This window comes from Odontomachus brunneus, unplaced genomic scaffold (assembly GCF_010583005.1).
Source record: "Odontomachus brunneus isolate Ranch 3 - 2012 unplaced genomic scaffold, Obru_v1 Obru_scaffold_043, whole genome shotgun sequence".
NCBI classification, from domain to species: domain Eukaryota; kingdom Metazoa; phylum Arthropoda; class Insecta; order Hymenoptera; family Formicidae; genus Odontomachus; species Odontomachus brunneus.
In genome coordinates, this window is record NW_022639493.1 from 947,043 (window position 1) to 962,218 (window position 15,176).

General features: G+C 33.1%; 1 protein-coding gene across 2 annotated transcripts in view; it reads right to left on the reverse strand.

Moving 5' to 3' along the window:
* Window positions 1–5,455, reverse strand: part of LOC116844594 (histidine decarboxylase) — a 20,699-nt gene extending 15,244 nt beyond the window's left edge. Inside the window, exon 1 of one of the 2 annotated variants that reach the window (XM_032816354.1) lies at window positions 5,174–5,455. The gene's annotated coding sequence lies outside the window, so the exon portion shown is untranslated. Of the gene's footprint in view, window positions 1–571; window positions 808–5,173 lie in introns of those variants that run through there. The other variant, XM_032816353.1, reaches the window with a different exon arrangement.
* Window positions 5,456–15,176: the final 9,721 nt, after the last annotated feature.

Here is a 15,176-nt window from a genome sequence, read left to right on the forward strand (position 1 = left end):
CATAAAGCTTTTTAATATATCTTATATTAATACATTAATATATTTATATTAATACATGTATATTAAACTTTTCAAAAATAGTAAAATGCATATTTTCATAAAATTTTAAGGAAACCTTGACTTTTTATGGAATTAATTGTTTATTCTATTTAAACAAAAGAATTTTGATTTATGTAAATATATTAGTATCCACCAAAAAAATATTTATTATTTTTTTATATATTTTTCCTCTCAATGTATTATAGCCGTGTGTGTGTATGTGTATACGTATGTAACAATTTCATTAAAATATCAATCTTCTTTGCATGGAAAATGCTGCAAAAGGTCTTTCTGTTGCAATCGATTGACAACGATGATCGAGTGGTGGACAAACAAAGAACCTTCTCTCCCGGAAAAAGTTACAATCGTTAAATGTCAGATGTAATACTTCCTTGAAGAAATATTACTGTCCCTTAAAAATAGCGACGGAAAATAACTGCGGACTTCGCATGCGTAACGAAAAAGCAGCGTTTCTATCAAAATGCCAATTCTGATTCGTTGCCGCTCGTTTAAGATGCTTCACTAATCGTACCTTATCGGTATCATGTGACGACTCCTCGTCAGCTCAGAAAGATTGCTACACACACTGATCTAGACTCTACCACTGATCTAGACTCGACCACCCGACGACGCAAGTCGACGCTGCGAAATTACAAAGAGATCCGCGAACACGACGATGGGGCGAGGAAATTTTTGCTCACAACGAGATTCTCACGTGGGAGCCGCGTTGACACGCTGATCACGAGAGAACGGGCGAGCGACGTTGACCTAGCGTGCAAATTCGCGATGCGAGTTCATCGTTTATTTCTACGGATTCACCATCGATCGCCGCTGGCGTCACATGGCCGTCGAGCTTGTTAGAATATCTCGTCACGGCCTAGAACCAGATCGGTCATCACCAGGTCGCCTCTGCCAACATGGTAACGCGTTTTAACACCAAAGTATAACACTGGGCCCGCAACAATAATCCATTACGATTGTTCCGATCGAATCTTGAGTTCCAAACTTCGACCAAATTTTTGGTCTATAAAACGCTTTTGTCTATAAAACTTTCTGAGTTATTCTTTTACAAATGTTCCAAAATTAGAGGGATATTCCAATCTTTTCCGTTATTTTTTAATTTGAGCTTCAGTCTTAGGTATTAGGTGGTAAATTTATAATTTCTGTTATAATAAAATCGCCGTGATGTCGACTCTTGGATAGTCACATGTTTCGCGGAAACATATGACACGGACCGATAATCGTTGGCAGAGTGAAGTCACGTATACGCAACAATGGCCATCAAACTATTAAGTGAAAACATGATACACTGCACTTAACGAGAATTCCAAACAACCAGTCTGGCTTTTTGTTGCTTGAAATGCATTTGCAGGAACTTACTTTTATATTATTTTATTGAAATAACCAAAAGTTGTTAAACCTATATACTCCCTGCATTATTGAGATCCGTAACAATTCTTCAAGATTAACATTCACCCAGAGTTACAAAGTGAAGTAGAAATGAAGATAAGGTCGTATGTTGCGTGTACGTAAATAGTGGCTAATCTCATTTCGGAAAACACAGAATCTCACTCTTAGCCAACGCAAAGATCCGATGTATTCGCTCGTGTCTGTGCCGTCGCACATTGTCGTGAGTAAATCCGAGAAATGTCCAACCTTAGAGTGTGATTAATAATCGAAACTGGTCTTGTTGAACGTCAGATGACATTGCCGCATATATTTCGATGGTTCAAATTTTATTTAACACACGATATGATAATCATATTATATGATAACTGCAAAATAGAAAAAATTTTATTCTGTATGTTTAAGAGAAAACTAGAATTATATTTCTTCTTTATTCTTTGAAAGTTTCTAAGAAGAGATAACAGACATAAAATATCAATCCTTACAAATAGTTGGAACTGATCATAGAATAATTGGATACAATTATCTCACTTAAAATTTAGAGGAATTTATGTTTTGATCTCTAGTAGAAACTTAATGCAGTTTTCGAGCAGTTACTGGACAATTATGTTAATTTTTGTTCACTAACTGAAGAATAAAATTTGTCTGAGATTCCAGTCCAGGATGTAACGCTTTTTTTGCAATTACTGTGCACAATATCTGAACCTATTTACTGAATGAAAACACAACAGAAAAAAGACAAAAAAAACAATAGAAAAAAGACAAGAAACTATTCAAATAACTAATAATCAAGTCTATTACTCACAAAATAGACAAATTTGCGCCAATGTTATTTTATATGTTATTTTAATTAAAAAAGTTTAATGATAGAAGTCTTTGACGCGTCATATATTTTCCCTCTTATGTTTCTCGCCTTTCACGTAACATCTTTTACGACCATCAAATGACATATGTCCTTTTATTCATTCTTGTAGTTGTACTATTTCATCAGGTTCTGAGTCTGAGTAGGTTCTATCCTGACAGTTTTTATTTATATCATTACCATCAGAATAATCTAATTGTGTAGTAAATTGCTTCAATCGAACTGCTTTACTGAATAAAATTCTATCAAGTTTTTGTCCAGTATTTTTACAACTAATGAGAGTCCAATAATACTGGATCATAACTGAGCCGATGTCTACGCAAACTGCATACATTTCTGTGAGAGATGCTACGGCGAAAAGCCGTCTGTCCGATAGAGAGAAAAACGAGACATAATCTCTTTAGTTTCCCTCTTCTCGTTTCTCTAGAAAAAAAATTCTTTTGTGTCATTATTATTTTTTTCTGTCTCTGATTACTTGCGTCATCACCGATTCCTCGCTTATCAAACACATTGGACGAATATTAGTGTATTCGCAAATTTCTTATCAAGCTATGAATGCTATGAATCCTCCACAGGAGGACCAGGATTGTCGGACAAGACGGTCCTCGCGAAGGCGGAAAGAATCGTGAGACGAGCGTGGAACGGAAAATCGAATCGGTCATAGGCAGTCGCGAGGATCTGAAGCCAGAATGACGCCCGGCGATATTAAAAGCTCGTCCTTCCTCCGTTTCCGCTTCCGACTTTTGTAATTTCCCGTAGCTTTCACTGTCGCTGTGCGGTTCGCCGAGCGATTTATCCGCGACGCCGCCACCGCGCCGCCGTCGGCCGCCCGCGGACTCTCCGATTCGCGATTCAACGAAGAAAATGTCAGTAAATGCCAGTTAGGTCAGTAACGTTCTCGAAACGCTCTCTGCTGATTATCAGGTAATCCAATTTCGTCGATTTATATTGGACACCAATACGTTACACCGCGCAGTACACGAAAGTCCTTCTATGTAATTACATTTTTAAAAATCTTTAATATTTTGCGGAAAAATACGCAGATCGTCTTGAATAAATTATGCAAAATTAAAGTAATTCTTGCAAACTAAGAAAACAACATATAATAAATTCAAAAAAAAAATTGATAAATGTTAAACACGTAAAATTACTGATAAAATATCTAAAATAAACATTGCACTCATTGTTGATCTCAATTTTACTTACATATTGCAATTTAATAAAAATTGACCCAAAGCCAAGACTATATATATTGCTTTACTAAAATTACCCGATCACAAAATCAGGTAAAATATTTTTAATTTTCTCTTCCAATTAAGTATTTTCGACTTATTATTATTATTATTATTATTATTATTATTGCGCTAAAGAAGATTAAATATTCTCCGACGATATTTCTGTCGTGGTGAAATTACAACGATAATAAATATCACTTTAATTGAGACCACAGTCGGAAGCAGTAAAGTTGCACTGACGAGCTATATTTTATCGAATATTTAAATGCTAATTATGTACATCTCGCAATTATGACTTATCTCTTGATATGTTACTATATAATTTATCTTATACTGTGTACAATTAAGAGTAGTAGGTTATTTATTATGTAATAATATGAACGTGCCACTTGAAGATAGGTAGCTAAACTTTAAGAAATCATATTATTCATCTGGACTCAAAAAAGTCAGATAAGCATTACTACGGAAACGTTTTGTTTCCGAGTCAGTAAGCACTCTCCCGATGCAACGAGGTTACATAAGAAGACTTTTTTCTGTAGCTGATGACGAGTATAATGAAGACACGTGTGCGCATAAATGCCTCAGGTAATCCAATTTGTACCGAGAAAATATGATGCTCTTTAGCATTTCACGCATTTAGGTCGTTCTTTCTTTAATTAATTAATCGATACAGCGGATACAAACGAATTAAATATTAAAACGATACACGTGCGGCATGTACCAGGTGACAATGGCATTTCATACAGATATTAGTTTGTTAATGTGCACGACGCGTTTTTTTCATTGACGATCCGACATATTGCTTATCCTGTCGGAATAATTTTTCGAATTCCTCATAACCCGATCGCGATATGTCGCAAGGTGCAGATTAAATAATATCACCTTGCGCAAAGATTCTAAATATATATTGATTTTTCTTTTGAAAATTGTGTTAACAAATTTATTAAAGAATCACAAACACTTTTGTACAATAACTTTAGGATAAAGAAAAGTAGATATAATGAAACAAACGAAACATAAAAATTATTGATTCTTCTCTTTATACAGTGCAAAATTATATTTCAATATTATCTTATTTCGGCGAAATCTTCTGATTTACGTATTATATCATTTTTTGTAATACTTCAGCGAGAAATACACAGTAAAAAAATATTTTATATTTGAGTTGAAGTCCATCTTTGTAGAGAGAAATGTTTGCGTTAAATTTTTTACGTCCACATGTATTAATTTCACAAATTGTCGTTACGTTTTGTTTTAATTATTCTGTGTTAGTTTAATTCACCATTTTCAAGTGTTAAAATAGCACAATAGTGTCCACGTGTCACATTTTTGCGCTAATTTTCGACATATTATTTGCGTCATTTGTTCACATATTTATTAAGTTAACACAAAAATTGGAATGGATAAATGTGTGAATTGTGTTAAATTTAATACAAAATGTCTCACTATACGTGTACGCTTTAACAGATGGACTTCTGTTTGCGGATTGTCACATCGTGTTCGATGAAGTTCGTGTGCACACGTATTCGAGAATATCCTCGCAAGCAACTTGCCGTGTGAGGAAACACGTAAAACTATTAAAGTCTACATTTCGACACGTGTCAATTTCAAATGCTGATGATCGGCTGACCTGGTCGGGAGTCCCACGTCGATCGCTCAGATCGCGACGAATTAAGCCGAGGATATGATGACTTGAAGTCGCACGATACAGGAAATACTGACGTGGTTGCCGCGCGTGTCTCCCTGTTGTCGAGCAGGAAATATCCGCGGCGGAAGCGAATCGGCGGAATGCGTGCCGCTCAACAAGTGGCTGCTTTTATACAGCCGCGCGCTCCGCGTACGATTCCTCTGATAGCGCAAGCGTAACGAAGAACCATGGAAGGATGATGAGTCCTGTGACCACGATCCACCACTGGGAACAACACCCACTACGTTAACAACGACAGTTTGCACAATCTTAACCAAGTTCTACAAAAATAACGCGGAATGAGTATCCAGTGATATTTGAAAATGCATAAAGACGCAGCCATAATAATAATATCGGCAATGGATCGAGGGATTTGAATAAATATATAAATGTGAAAGCTCAATATTTTCTTAAAAACATGATATTCTCGTTTTGTCATAAAAGATGTTTCTGTATACAGAGTAGGACAAAAAGATTAGTAACAAATGAAACATATTCATCAGAAAAAAATAAAGAGTTTTTCTTATATAAATTTATGACCTACGGGTCTTTATTTCTAAGATACATGGCGTTAAAATTTTTCAAAAAAAAATGTTTAATAATATTAAATAATAATGTTTAATAACTTTTGAATAAAAGAAGATATTGAAACGAAATTTGGTGTGTACCTTAAGTTGATAAAGGTCTATAAAAAATTTTAAATTATTCACACCAAAATTAACAGGTTAGGAAATACAAAAAATTAACTATACATCTCAACCTGTGACGTAGATATAGAATTTAACGAGGTTGTTTAAAAAATATCTTCCTCTGTTCAAAAGTTATTAAACAAACATTTCTTTCGAAAAACTTTATCGCCCTGTATCTTGGAAACAAAGATCCATAAGACATAACTTTATATTACCCTTTATTTTTCACTGATAAATACGCTATTCTATTTGTTCTCAACTTCTGTTAAACTTGTGTTAAATGTCTGTTAATATTTTGTTCGTCGTACATGTACGCGTAGCCCACTCTTCCATGCAGCGGTAATATAGCAACTGCCATACCACCTTCGCGAATAGGTTAACGTCAATACAATTATCATTCAGTTATCAGAATGTCGTTACGTAGCTATTATGTAACATTGCCGTATAATATCGCGACATATACCATATCTACGTGACGACACCTGACATTAAAAAAGTATTAAAAAAAATAGGACTACTGGAAACTCTTGCTTTTGCATCGTATTTCATATTTCGCGCAGAATAAATTTAATTCCTGAGAAAGAGTTAACTCTCCGCGTACAACCATATTTTTTAGGACGTACATCTGAATCTGTTAGACCCGAACAGTTTTGAACTACGTACAAATTTGTTGAAAATCAGTGCTTTTGCACACATTTTTTCAAGGCAATGGACAAGCCTTGACTACGAGATACAATGAAACCAAAATCTACAAATAAAACTGCGCTGATTTGAGATTTTTCCGAACTCTTTACAAACCTTTTACGAAAGTTGATAAACGATCGAATATTTGTTGGGATATCACAGACCCAACATTGTACGCGGAGAGTTAATATATATTTTACGACTTATATAATGGGAAAATTCTTTTGTTTTCATGTTAATCAACGTATTTCTGATTCCATAATAAATACGATATAAATAAATACAATGAGTCGGTCCGATTTCGGACAGACCACACCATTCAATTACAATCGCATTCTGATTGAAGAGTTTAAAGGGGGTTTAAAAGAGGAGTTTAAAGGGAGGAAATGAGAGAGGCAGAAAGAGAAAATAGAAATATTTGATACAACTTTTAATTTCAAATAAAATACGTTTAATATGTTTTTCTGTTACATGTGTTTAGTATCGTACCATATTTTGAAAACAATACTATTCTTCACGACGAAGACAAAGCTTGACGACAATATATTATTCATTTCTTTTTTAAAAAGATAGATAAAAGGATAGATATTCTTTCGTAAAAGGATAGATTTTTGCTTCCCCAAAAAGCTGAAAAATATATATTACTTCCGTTTGAAGATACCAATTTTTTTTTTATTTAACTGTTTGAACGCTATCAGTTTTTATAGACGCTCGACAAAAAATTCGCTGTGTATTATCAGTACCTATAAACGCTCGGCAAAGACCGCTTGCTGGGTTCGCCTATAAACTCTCGACAATAATCGCCCACGAAATCTTTTTCGCCAATGCAAAATATAAAATATTGAAGAGAAGTACAATTTTATATAACCAATAAACGACATCGTAACATGCGAACTTGTCTCACGCACAGTGATAACTGCAATAGCTGTATCTTGGTTATATACAGCGAGCACCTTGCTTCCAAGTGACCCGCAGTTAGAGGATTAAGATCACAGGTTAATATACATTTAACGGATCAAGATATAACCAAATATCCATTTTTGTACAAGTTATGTGGTACAGTTGTACATCAAGTCCATCATTATTTATGTCATTTGGACTCAACGTGACCGCTAAAAATCTGAGAATGAATCCTCTTCTCTTTATTGCATTATATAACTAAACATCTATTTTTGTGTAAGTTATGGAACGGTTATATATCAAATCCATCGTTACTTACGTCGTTTAAGCTCAACGTAACCGCTAGAAATCTGAGATTGAATTCTCTTCTCTTTGTTGCATTATATAACCAAATATCAATTTTTGTTTAAGTTATGAAACAGTTGTACATCAAGTCCATCGTTACTTACGTTGTTTGAGCTTAATGTGTCCGCTAGAAACATGAAAATGAATTATCTTTCTTTTTGCATTACGTAGAACATCATATGAAAAATTTAATAGTATAAATACGCTAGCTAACCGAAACTCCGGTGAGGTTAACTATTTTAATATTCATACGTTTAGATTTGTTGTAACAAATCATTTGAATCGAAACTGTTTTGTAATTTATTATCTATTTGATCTAATGTAAGTTGGTAATTTTTGTAAAACCATTATTCTTTTGTTAAAGTAGAAATAATAATAATACTGTCATATCTTTACTATACATAATATTGTACATACACTATACATTATAACGCAACGTTCTTTTTTAATGCGAGTTCGATCTATATTTTTAATTACGTTTTGCGGTATTTTATTTTATTTCTTCTTGCGTTTATCCATATTATTATCTGAAGAAGACCCAAATCGGGTCGAAACGTAATTTATATTTCATTACATTACAATATATTAATTGCACTTTAACTGTACCTGACTCTTATATGCTTTCTCCTTCTCCATTATTTTTATTGTATTTAATACATTAGAATTATTTTCAACTTTTTATTTGTTTTCTATGATATTACTAATACAATCATACTGATATTTCGCCGTTTACAAAACACATCGTATACATAATTTACAATACAAAAATTTTTATATTCACATAGCAAATGTTTACTCTTTTGTCTGCTAATTAAAGGTAATTTCGAGTAGACACGGTCTGAGAGAAATTAATTCGCTTATTAAATTATTATGTGCTGTATCACACATTGACAGATTCATCATTTCGAACGAATCGCTCAATTTTTTCGCTACACTCGATCAACGAAATAACGACGGAGTGATAAACTATCGAAAGCTTCACTTTCCAATAAGAGCGTGCTTCTCGATAGATTGTGTACGTTAGTGAAGCGCGCACTCGAAATATCGATTCATTTCAAGACATGAGTGAATCCAGTCTCCCGACCTGACCGTGTAGTACGCGACGGAGTTCTCAAGATTTTACCGTGGAGATTGCGTGATCTTTCGATTCTTTATCTTCTAGAACAACGACGAAACAAAGCTCAGGAAATGCGGTCATACGGTCGTTGTCAACAGCGGCGTGTAAGATTTTCTACGGAACTTAAGGGAATGCCGAAGTAAACGACGAACTCGAAGAATGTCAATAATGTAAAGGCAATCATCACACGCAATTATACTATATTTATTGTATTTTTTCTACATATAGATTTAATATAAATTGGTCTGTTTTTCTCAGCTGCACTGCTGAATTGGTGTAGTAAGTTAGAGTGAGAAAAAATACTTGTCTCACTTTAACTTATTGCACCAGTTCAGCAGTGCAGCTCAAAATAACAGACCAAATATGTACTGCTCTATTTTACCATGTCGGAGAAAATATAACCACGTACATATATCTTTTTGCAAACGTTTCGTATACTTTTGAGCATCTGTCATCAGTTGAAAGAAAGAAGAAATATTCTTTGAAATTTTCGTTAGCGGAGAAAATGCACGTGCAGTACGTATAAACTGCAGAACTTTTGTATCAAGTAAATATTTGCGCCCATTGACAGCTCGAGATGTCAACTGTAAAATTTTTTATCGTTTTTGTCATATATTGGACAATACCCCAATTTATTATTGCACGTGCTTTCAGTATACAAAAACATTTATAATTCTGTACAACCAAATACATCCCTTTAGGTGATGCTGAAAATTTTATCGACAGAATACTGATATTTTTCTGCAAAGTTTACATCGTATTGGTTGTACAGAATTATAAATAATTTTATACAATGAAAATATGTGCAAAAATAAATAGGAGCATTGCTCTATGTGTAACAGGAAAAAAACTTTAAATATAAAATCTCAAGCTGTTAATAATATTTGCCTAATTCAAAAGTTTTGCAGCTTGTACATACTGAAAATATAAATGCTCCAAACAGAAAATTTTTGCAGAATATTGCTATACCTTCGCATCTAAATTCAGAAGTTTAAAAATATCAGGAAAGTTTGCGAAAAGATTTCTACACATATGTGGTTAGGTTTTCCGAAATTATAAAACAAAACAATTTTAACTGTCATAATGAAATTTAAAGTGGATTTGAAGATCCTGGTCCCTCGCCATGGAACTCTTGATTGATGACATCAAAACGAGAAAAAGCATGTCCAAAAATTTTGTTTGTCACTTTCAAATAAAAAAACATTTTTATACGAAAGAACACTTGAAATCACTTATACAAAAAAGTCTTTACTAAAAAAAAGTAGCGCACTAAAATTGATCTGCAAACAGATCTATCTTGAAATTTTGCCGAACCCTTTACGAAAATTTATGAGCAAACAAATATTTATTCCGACCTCACAAACTCAAGGTTGTACGCGAGGGGTTAATTTTAGAGTTCGGAAGTGAAGAGACCCACAAGTAACATAGAAAACTAACAATCACCCGTTATCCGTTGTACACAGGTAAAAACCGGTTTCGCGGGTATCCGTATGACACGGGTTTGACGCTTTCTACTATTTTGTCGAGGAAAGAAAGAATAGTGACTAAAAAGAATAGTAAGAACAAATGACAAGTTTACGTATGAGAAACGTTTGTCACTATTTTTTGCCACTATTGTGGGGACGCAAATAAGAGTCTTTGAAATTCAGAGAAACGATCAGTTCCGGGAAGTGGTTGCGTCGAACCATTCTTCCACGTGAGCGATGTAAGCGAGCGAAACGTCCGTCAATAGCGTGAGAATTCGAGCAATAAGGATTTGTCATATTAGGCTTGACGACAACGCGAAGTGAACAGCGGTCAATCGACTCCGAGCGCTCATCCACGTTCATTAATTCTAGATATTTAACCTTCTACTGCCGAAATTAATTTCTCATGTTTAACAAATTATTTATGTACATAGGATGTTTAAAACTAAAGTACTTAGCACATATAAGATGAAATATTACTTTTCTAACTTTTTATTTTCCAAAAATAGATTTTTTACTCTGAAGTCACATTAGACAGTTACTATTGCTGCAAACTTAAAAAAGGCAGTCATATTGTGACTTTCAAGTCACATCGATCAAGACAGGAACAACATTCATATTGAAGATAAATAATGATGAAATTAGATTGTGACTTCAGAGTTACAATAGGCAGTAAAGAGTTAAGAAGTATTATCGAATCACCAATCTCTACTACTCTTTTCGTTTTATTTATATTTGTGGGACATATATTTTATGATTAAATTATAATCGTTCCATCGCTTGTCTCATCAATACATCCACACTATTATTTCTTTTTCTCGACAAAATAATAGCAAACGTTAAATGTAGGTCTAATCCGTGTCCATACGGATATCCGCAGAACCGGTTCTTATCCGCGGACAACGGATAACGGGCGGGCGAGCAGGTATTCGAGCCAAGTATTCGAGTTCTAGTTAATTTAAATAATTTAATATTGCCAAGTTCAAATTTAAGTGAGACATTTAATAATAATCTTTGTGTCCATTCCACGAATTTTTACGTCATACTATTTATTTTTCTGATAGACGTAACTCCATTTAAATTTGATTGTCATATTTATAAGATATCATTATTATATTTATTATATTATATAATATTTAAAATCCTTGTACGCGATATAACATCGGTGATCGTCGAGATCATACAAAATTAAAATTAATTCCTCGATATAAATTTGGGAGAGAATTATTGATAACGTATTTTTTTATATATTCAAATAGAAGTAGAAAAATAATTAAAACGGAAAAAGAAGAAATATCAAAAATATCTTTATGTAGCTCAATCACGTTCATGAAAATTAATACACAATAATGATAACATCGAATAATAAAATTCACAGTTACTCTCTCCAGGGTCGATAAAACAGAATGTACGAACACGGCGGCGGATAATGTGTGTTGTTACCTTCTTCTTGCTGAGCACGTTCGAATCTTTCGCTCGTTGCTCGTCGATGGCGCATCTACTATAAAAGGCTCTTCCCCCAACATCAAAGCGACTTATTAATGAAGTTTCGCAACTTTAAAATAAATTCTTACTTAAAAATATATATCTAAGTGCGCAAAAGTTTTCCATTAATCTGAACATAAAGTAATTGGCTAAAAAGCGTTGATGCTTACCTAAAGTATCTTTGCAGAAACTTTGTAATTATCGAAGATAATAAATAACTTTATTATAGGAATACTTATTTTTAATAAATCTTTTTAATAAGTATTTTTTTAATCTATGATTTACAATTATATATAAAAAGTGCACAATGCATAGATCAAATATTATACAAAGGTACAAATTACGATATAATATATGATATTATGATATAATTCACGACAAAGATATAAAAGAAACTTCATATAATTTAATATAATATATATTTTATATTTATTAATATAATCATATATATTATTCTAATATACACATGACAATTTAATAATTTAATAATTAAGATAACTTAATTTAATAATAAATTAATTTAATAATTTACTTGATATTCTTTATCTCATGAATTCTCTCAAAAATCTAAAATTTTATATATGAGAAATACTCTAAATTTATATATAAACTAATATATGTTAATTACAGCTTTACATGTTAATTACTAATATATTTTAATAATAGCAACTTTATACTGTCTTACATTATGCGATGTAAGCGTTGCATTTCTTATAAATGGTTTATATATCAGTCATATTTATCACATAGAATGACGAAATAGGAATACGAAAGAAATGATAAAAATTTGCTGCAAACGATGTCAGGCTAAACTTGTTAACAAAATCATCGCATAAGTAACTTTATGTCAAAATTTCGCACAATTTTAAATAAGCATAACATCGTGAAAAATTATCGTACTTTTGAAATCTTTCTTTTTTCATTTTCAAGAGTAAAGTCTGTACTCTAAAAAACATTTTCTAGATTTTGTATTTATCCTCTTCTCTTCCCGTGTTTTCAAAAATAAGGACGTATTATGTGTCTAAAAAATATAATCAATTTTTTTCGCAAATTTCATGGTAACCATCGTAAAATATATACTTTTCTCTGTAATTAAAAAAAAAGAGAATAGATTTATATGAATTTTTGCTCAGTTGCGACGTATCAAGTTTCTGGAGACGTAACACATCCTTACTTTCGAATGCAGTAATTTTGTTGACAAGTTATAATATGAAAATTTGAAAGTAACTTTTAGTAAAGTTGTTGCTGCATGAATATAACAAAAGCTTTACATTATTGTAATTTAATAATTACTTCAATACACTATATTTGCTTCATAAATGTAATTATAAGAATTATAAAATTTTCATTATTCACTGTCTCATGCCGTGATGATCACGAAAGTCTATTTGGGACTCTATACAGAAAAACGGTGCTAAAACTACTGAAAAAAATTGTTCGGGCAACAAGAGAGGAAAATAAATACATTAATAGGTATATCTTATAACGCCGTGATATTAGACTATGGAAAATTTATTTTTCGGACTTACAATGATTTTACTCAGAACACGATATTATGAATGAGAAAGGAAGTGGGGACAGTAGCAGGCGTCCTCTACGCATGTAGCTCGAGAGAGACTTCGCGAAGAGCGAAGCGCGTCGTGCTCGCGGATACGAGGCGTTAGGAGATTTACATATTTATGGACGAGCTGATTACCTGAGGCGCGCGTACGACTTGCTTGTACTTACGGCTGCCGTACGAGGCATTACGAGCGGGTGCGATGTACCGTTCATCGCCGTGGGCGTCTCGGCGGCTCTCCTCTTCTGTCTTCTCTTTTCTTCGCTTCTTTTCTTTTCTCTTTGCCTCTCTCTCTCTCTCTCTCTCTCTCTCTCTCTCTTTCTCTCTCTCTCACTGCCCTGCTCTCTTCTCCTCTCCTGTCCTCCTCTCTGGTGTCAGCATATCGGCGCGTGTCCCGTTCGGGACATAATTCTCGATGGATTCGAAGAATCGAACAGGCCAACGATGATGTTCGGTCGCGTCCGAAATTACAGGGCGCGTAATAACGCGCGAGTATTTCGATTAGGGCACTGCCCGACGTATTGGTAGTATCTGCCGAAATCAGGAGACATCAAGAAGGATTCCCAGCATGGTCGACGAAGCCGGAAAGTAAAAATTTAAAATAACAAGAGGAAACCTGTGAAATTTGGAAAGCTCAATCCATTATGCACGCGGAGGTGGAACGGTCCGCGATGGTGAACGAACGGCGAACAAACGACCGACCGTGAACCTCACGGAGGACAACGTACGCGAAAATGTATGGTCAGTGTACATCGAAACCTCGGATTACTCATTCTCCGCAAGCACGAGTTTCGCCTATATCGCAATCTTGACAACGGAATCTCAAACACGACGAAAAGTATGCGACGTCTATTAATGTAGTGAAAGAACAAAAATCATTAGAATCTGTGAGAGGAAAATGAACACGAATAGACTTTCCAAATAAAAGAATAGAATAGAGGGAAAGGTATAAAGGGGCATACTCCTGAGCAAAACTGGATGTACGGGATAAAATTGGACTAAATTGAAGCGACATATGTTAAATACTATCAAATTTTATAAGCTTATATATAAATATATATACACATATATAATCTTATATATATATATATATATATATATATATATATATATATATATAACCCAACATTCTTATATACAAGATGTCTCAGACCTCTATGATTCTTTGTGAGAACGTAGAACGGATTGAGATGAGCAAGAAAATCTTGTGCCATTTTGCGATATTCGCAATAATAATCGAGATATTAATTAAAAAAGATTGGTGAATGATTATGCGCAATATGATAGATGAGCTGCAGTGGCGCCGTCTGCCGTTGTATACTTATACATTAAGTCAAATTGAACAAAAAAGTCTTTTACCACTTTGTAAATGACCACATAAATTTTTAGATATTAATTAAAGAAAATTTGTGCATATGGTACACAATCATACGTGTAACAATTTTCTTTAATTTTAATATATTATATATATATATAATATATTAAAATTAAAGAAAATTGTTACACGTATGATTGTATACCATAATGCACAAATTTTCTTATATATATATATATATTCTTATTTATATATACATATATATATATATATATATATATATATATATATATATATATATATATATATATATATTTTTTTTTTTTTTTATATATATATATATATATATATATATATATATATATATATATATATATATATATATAT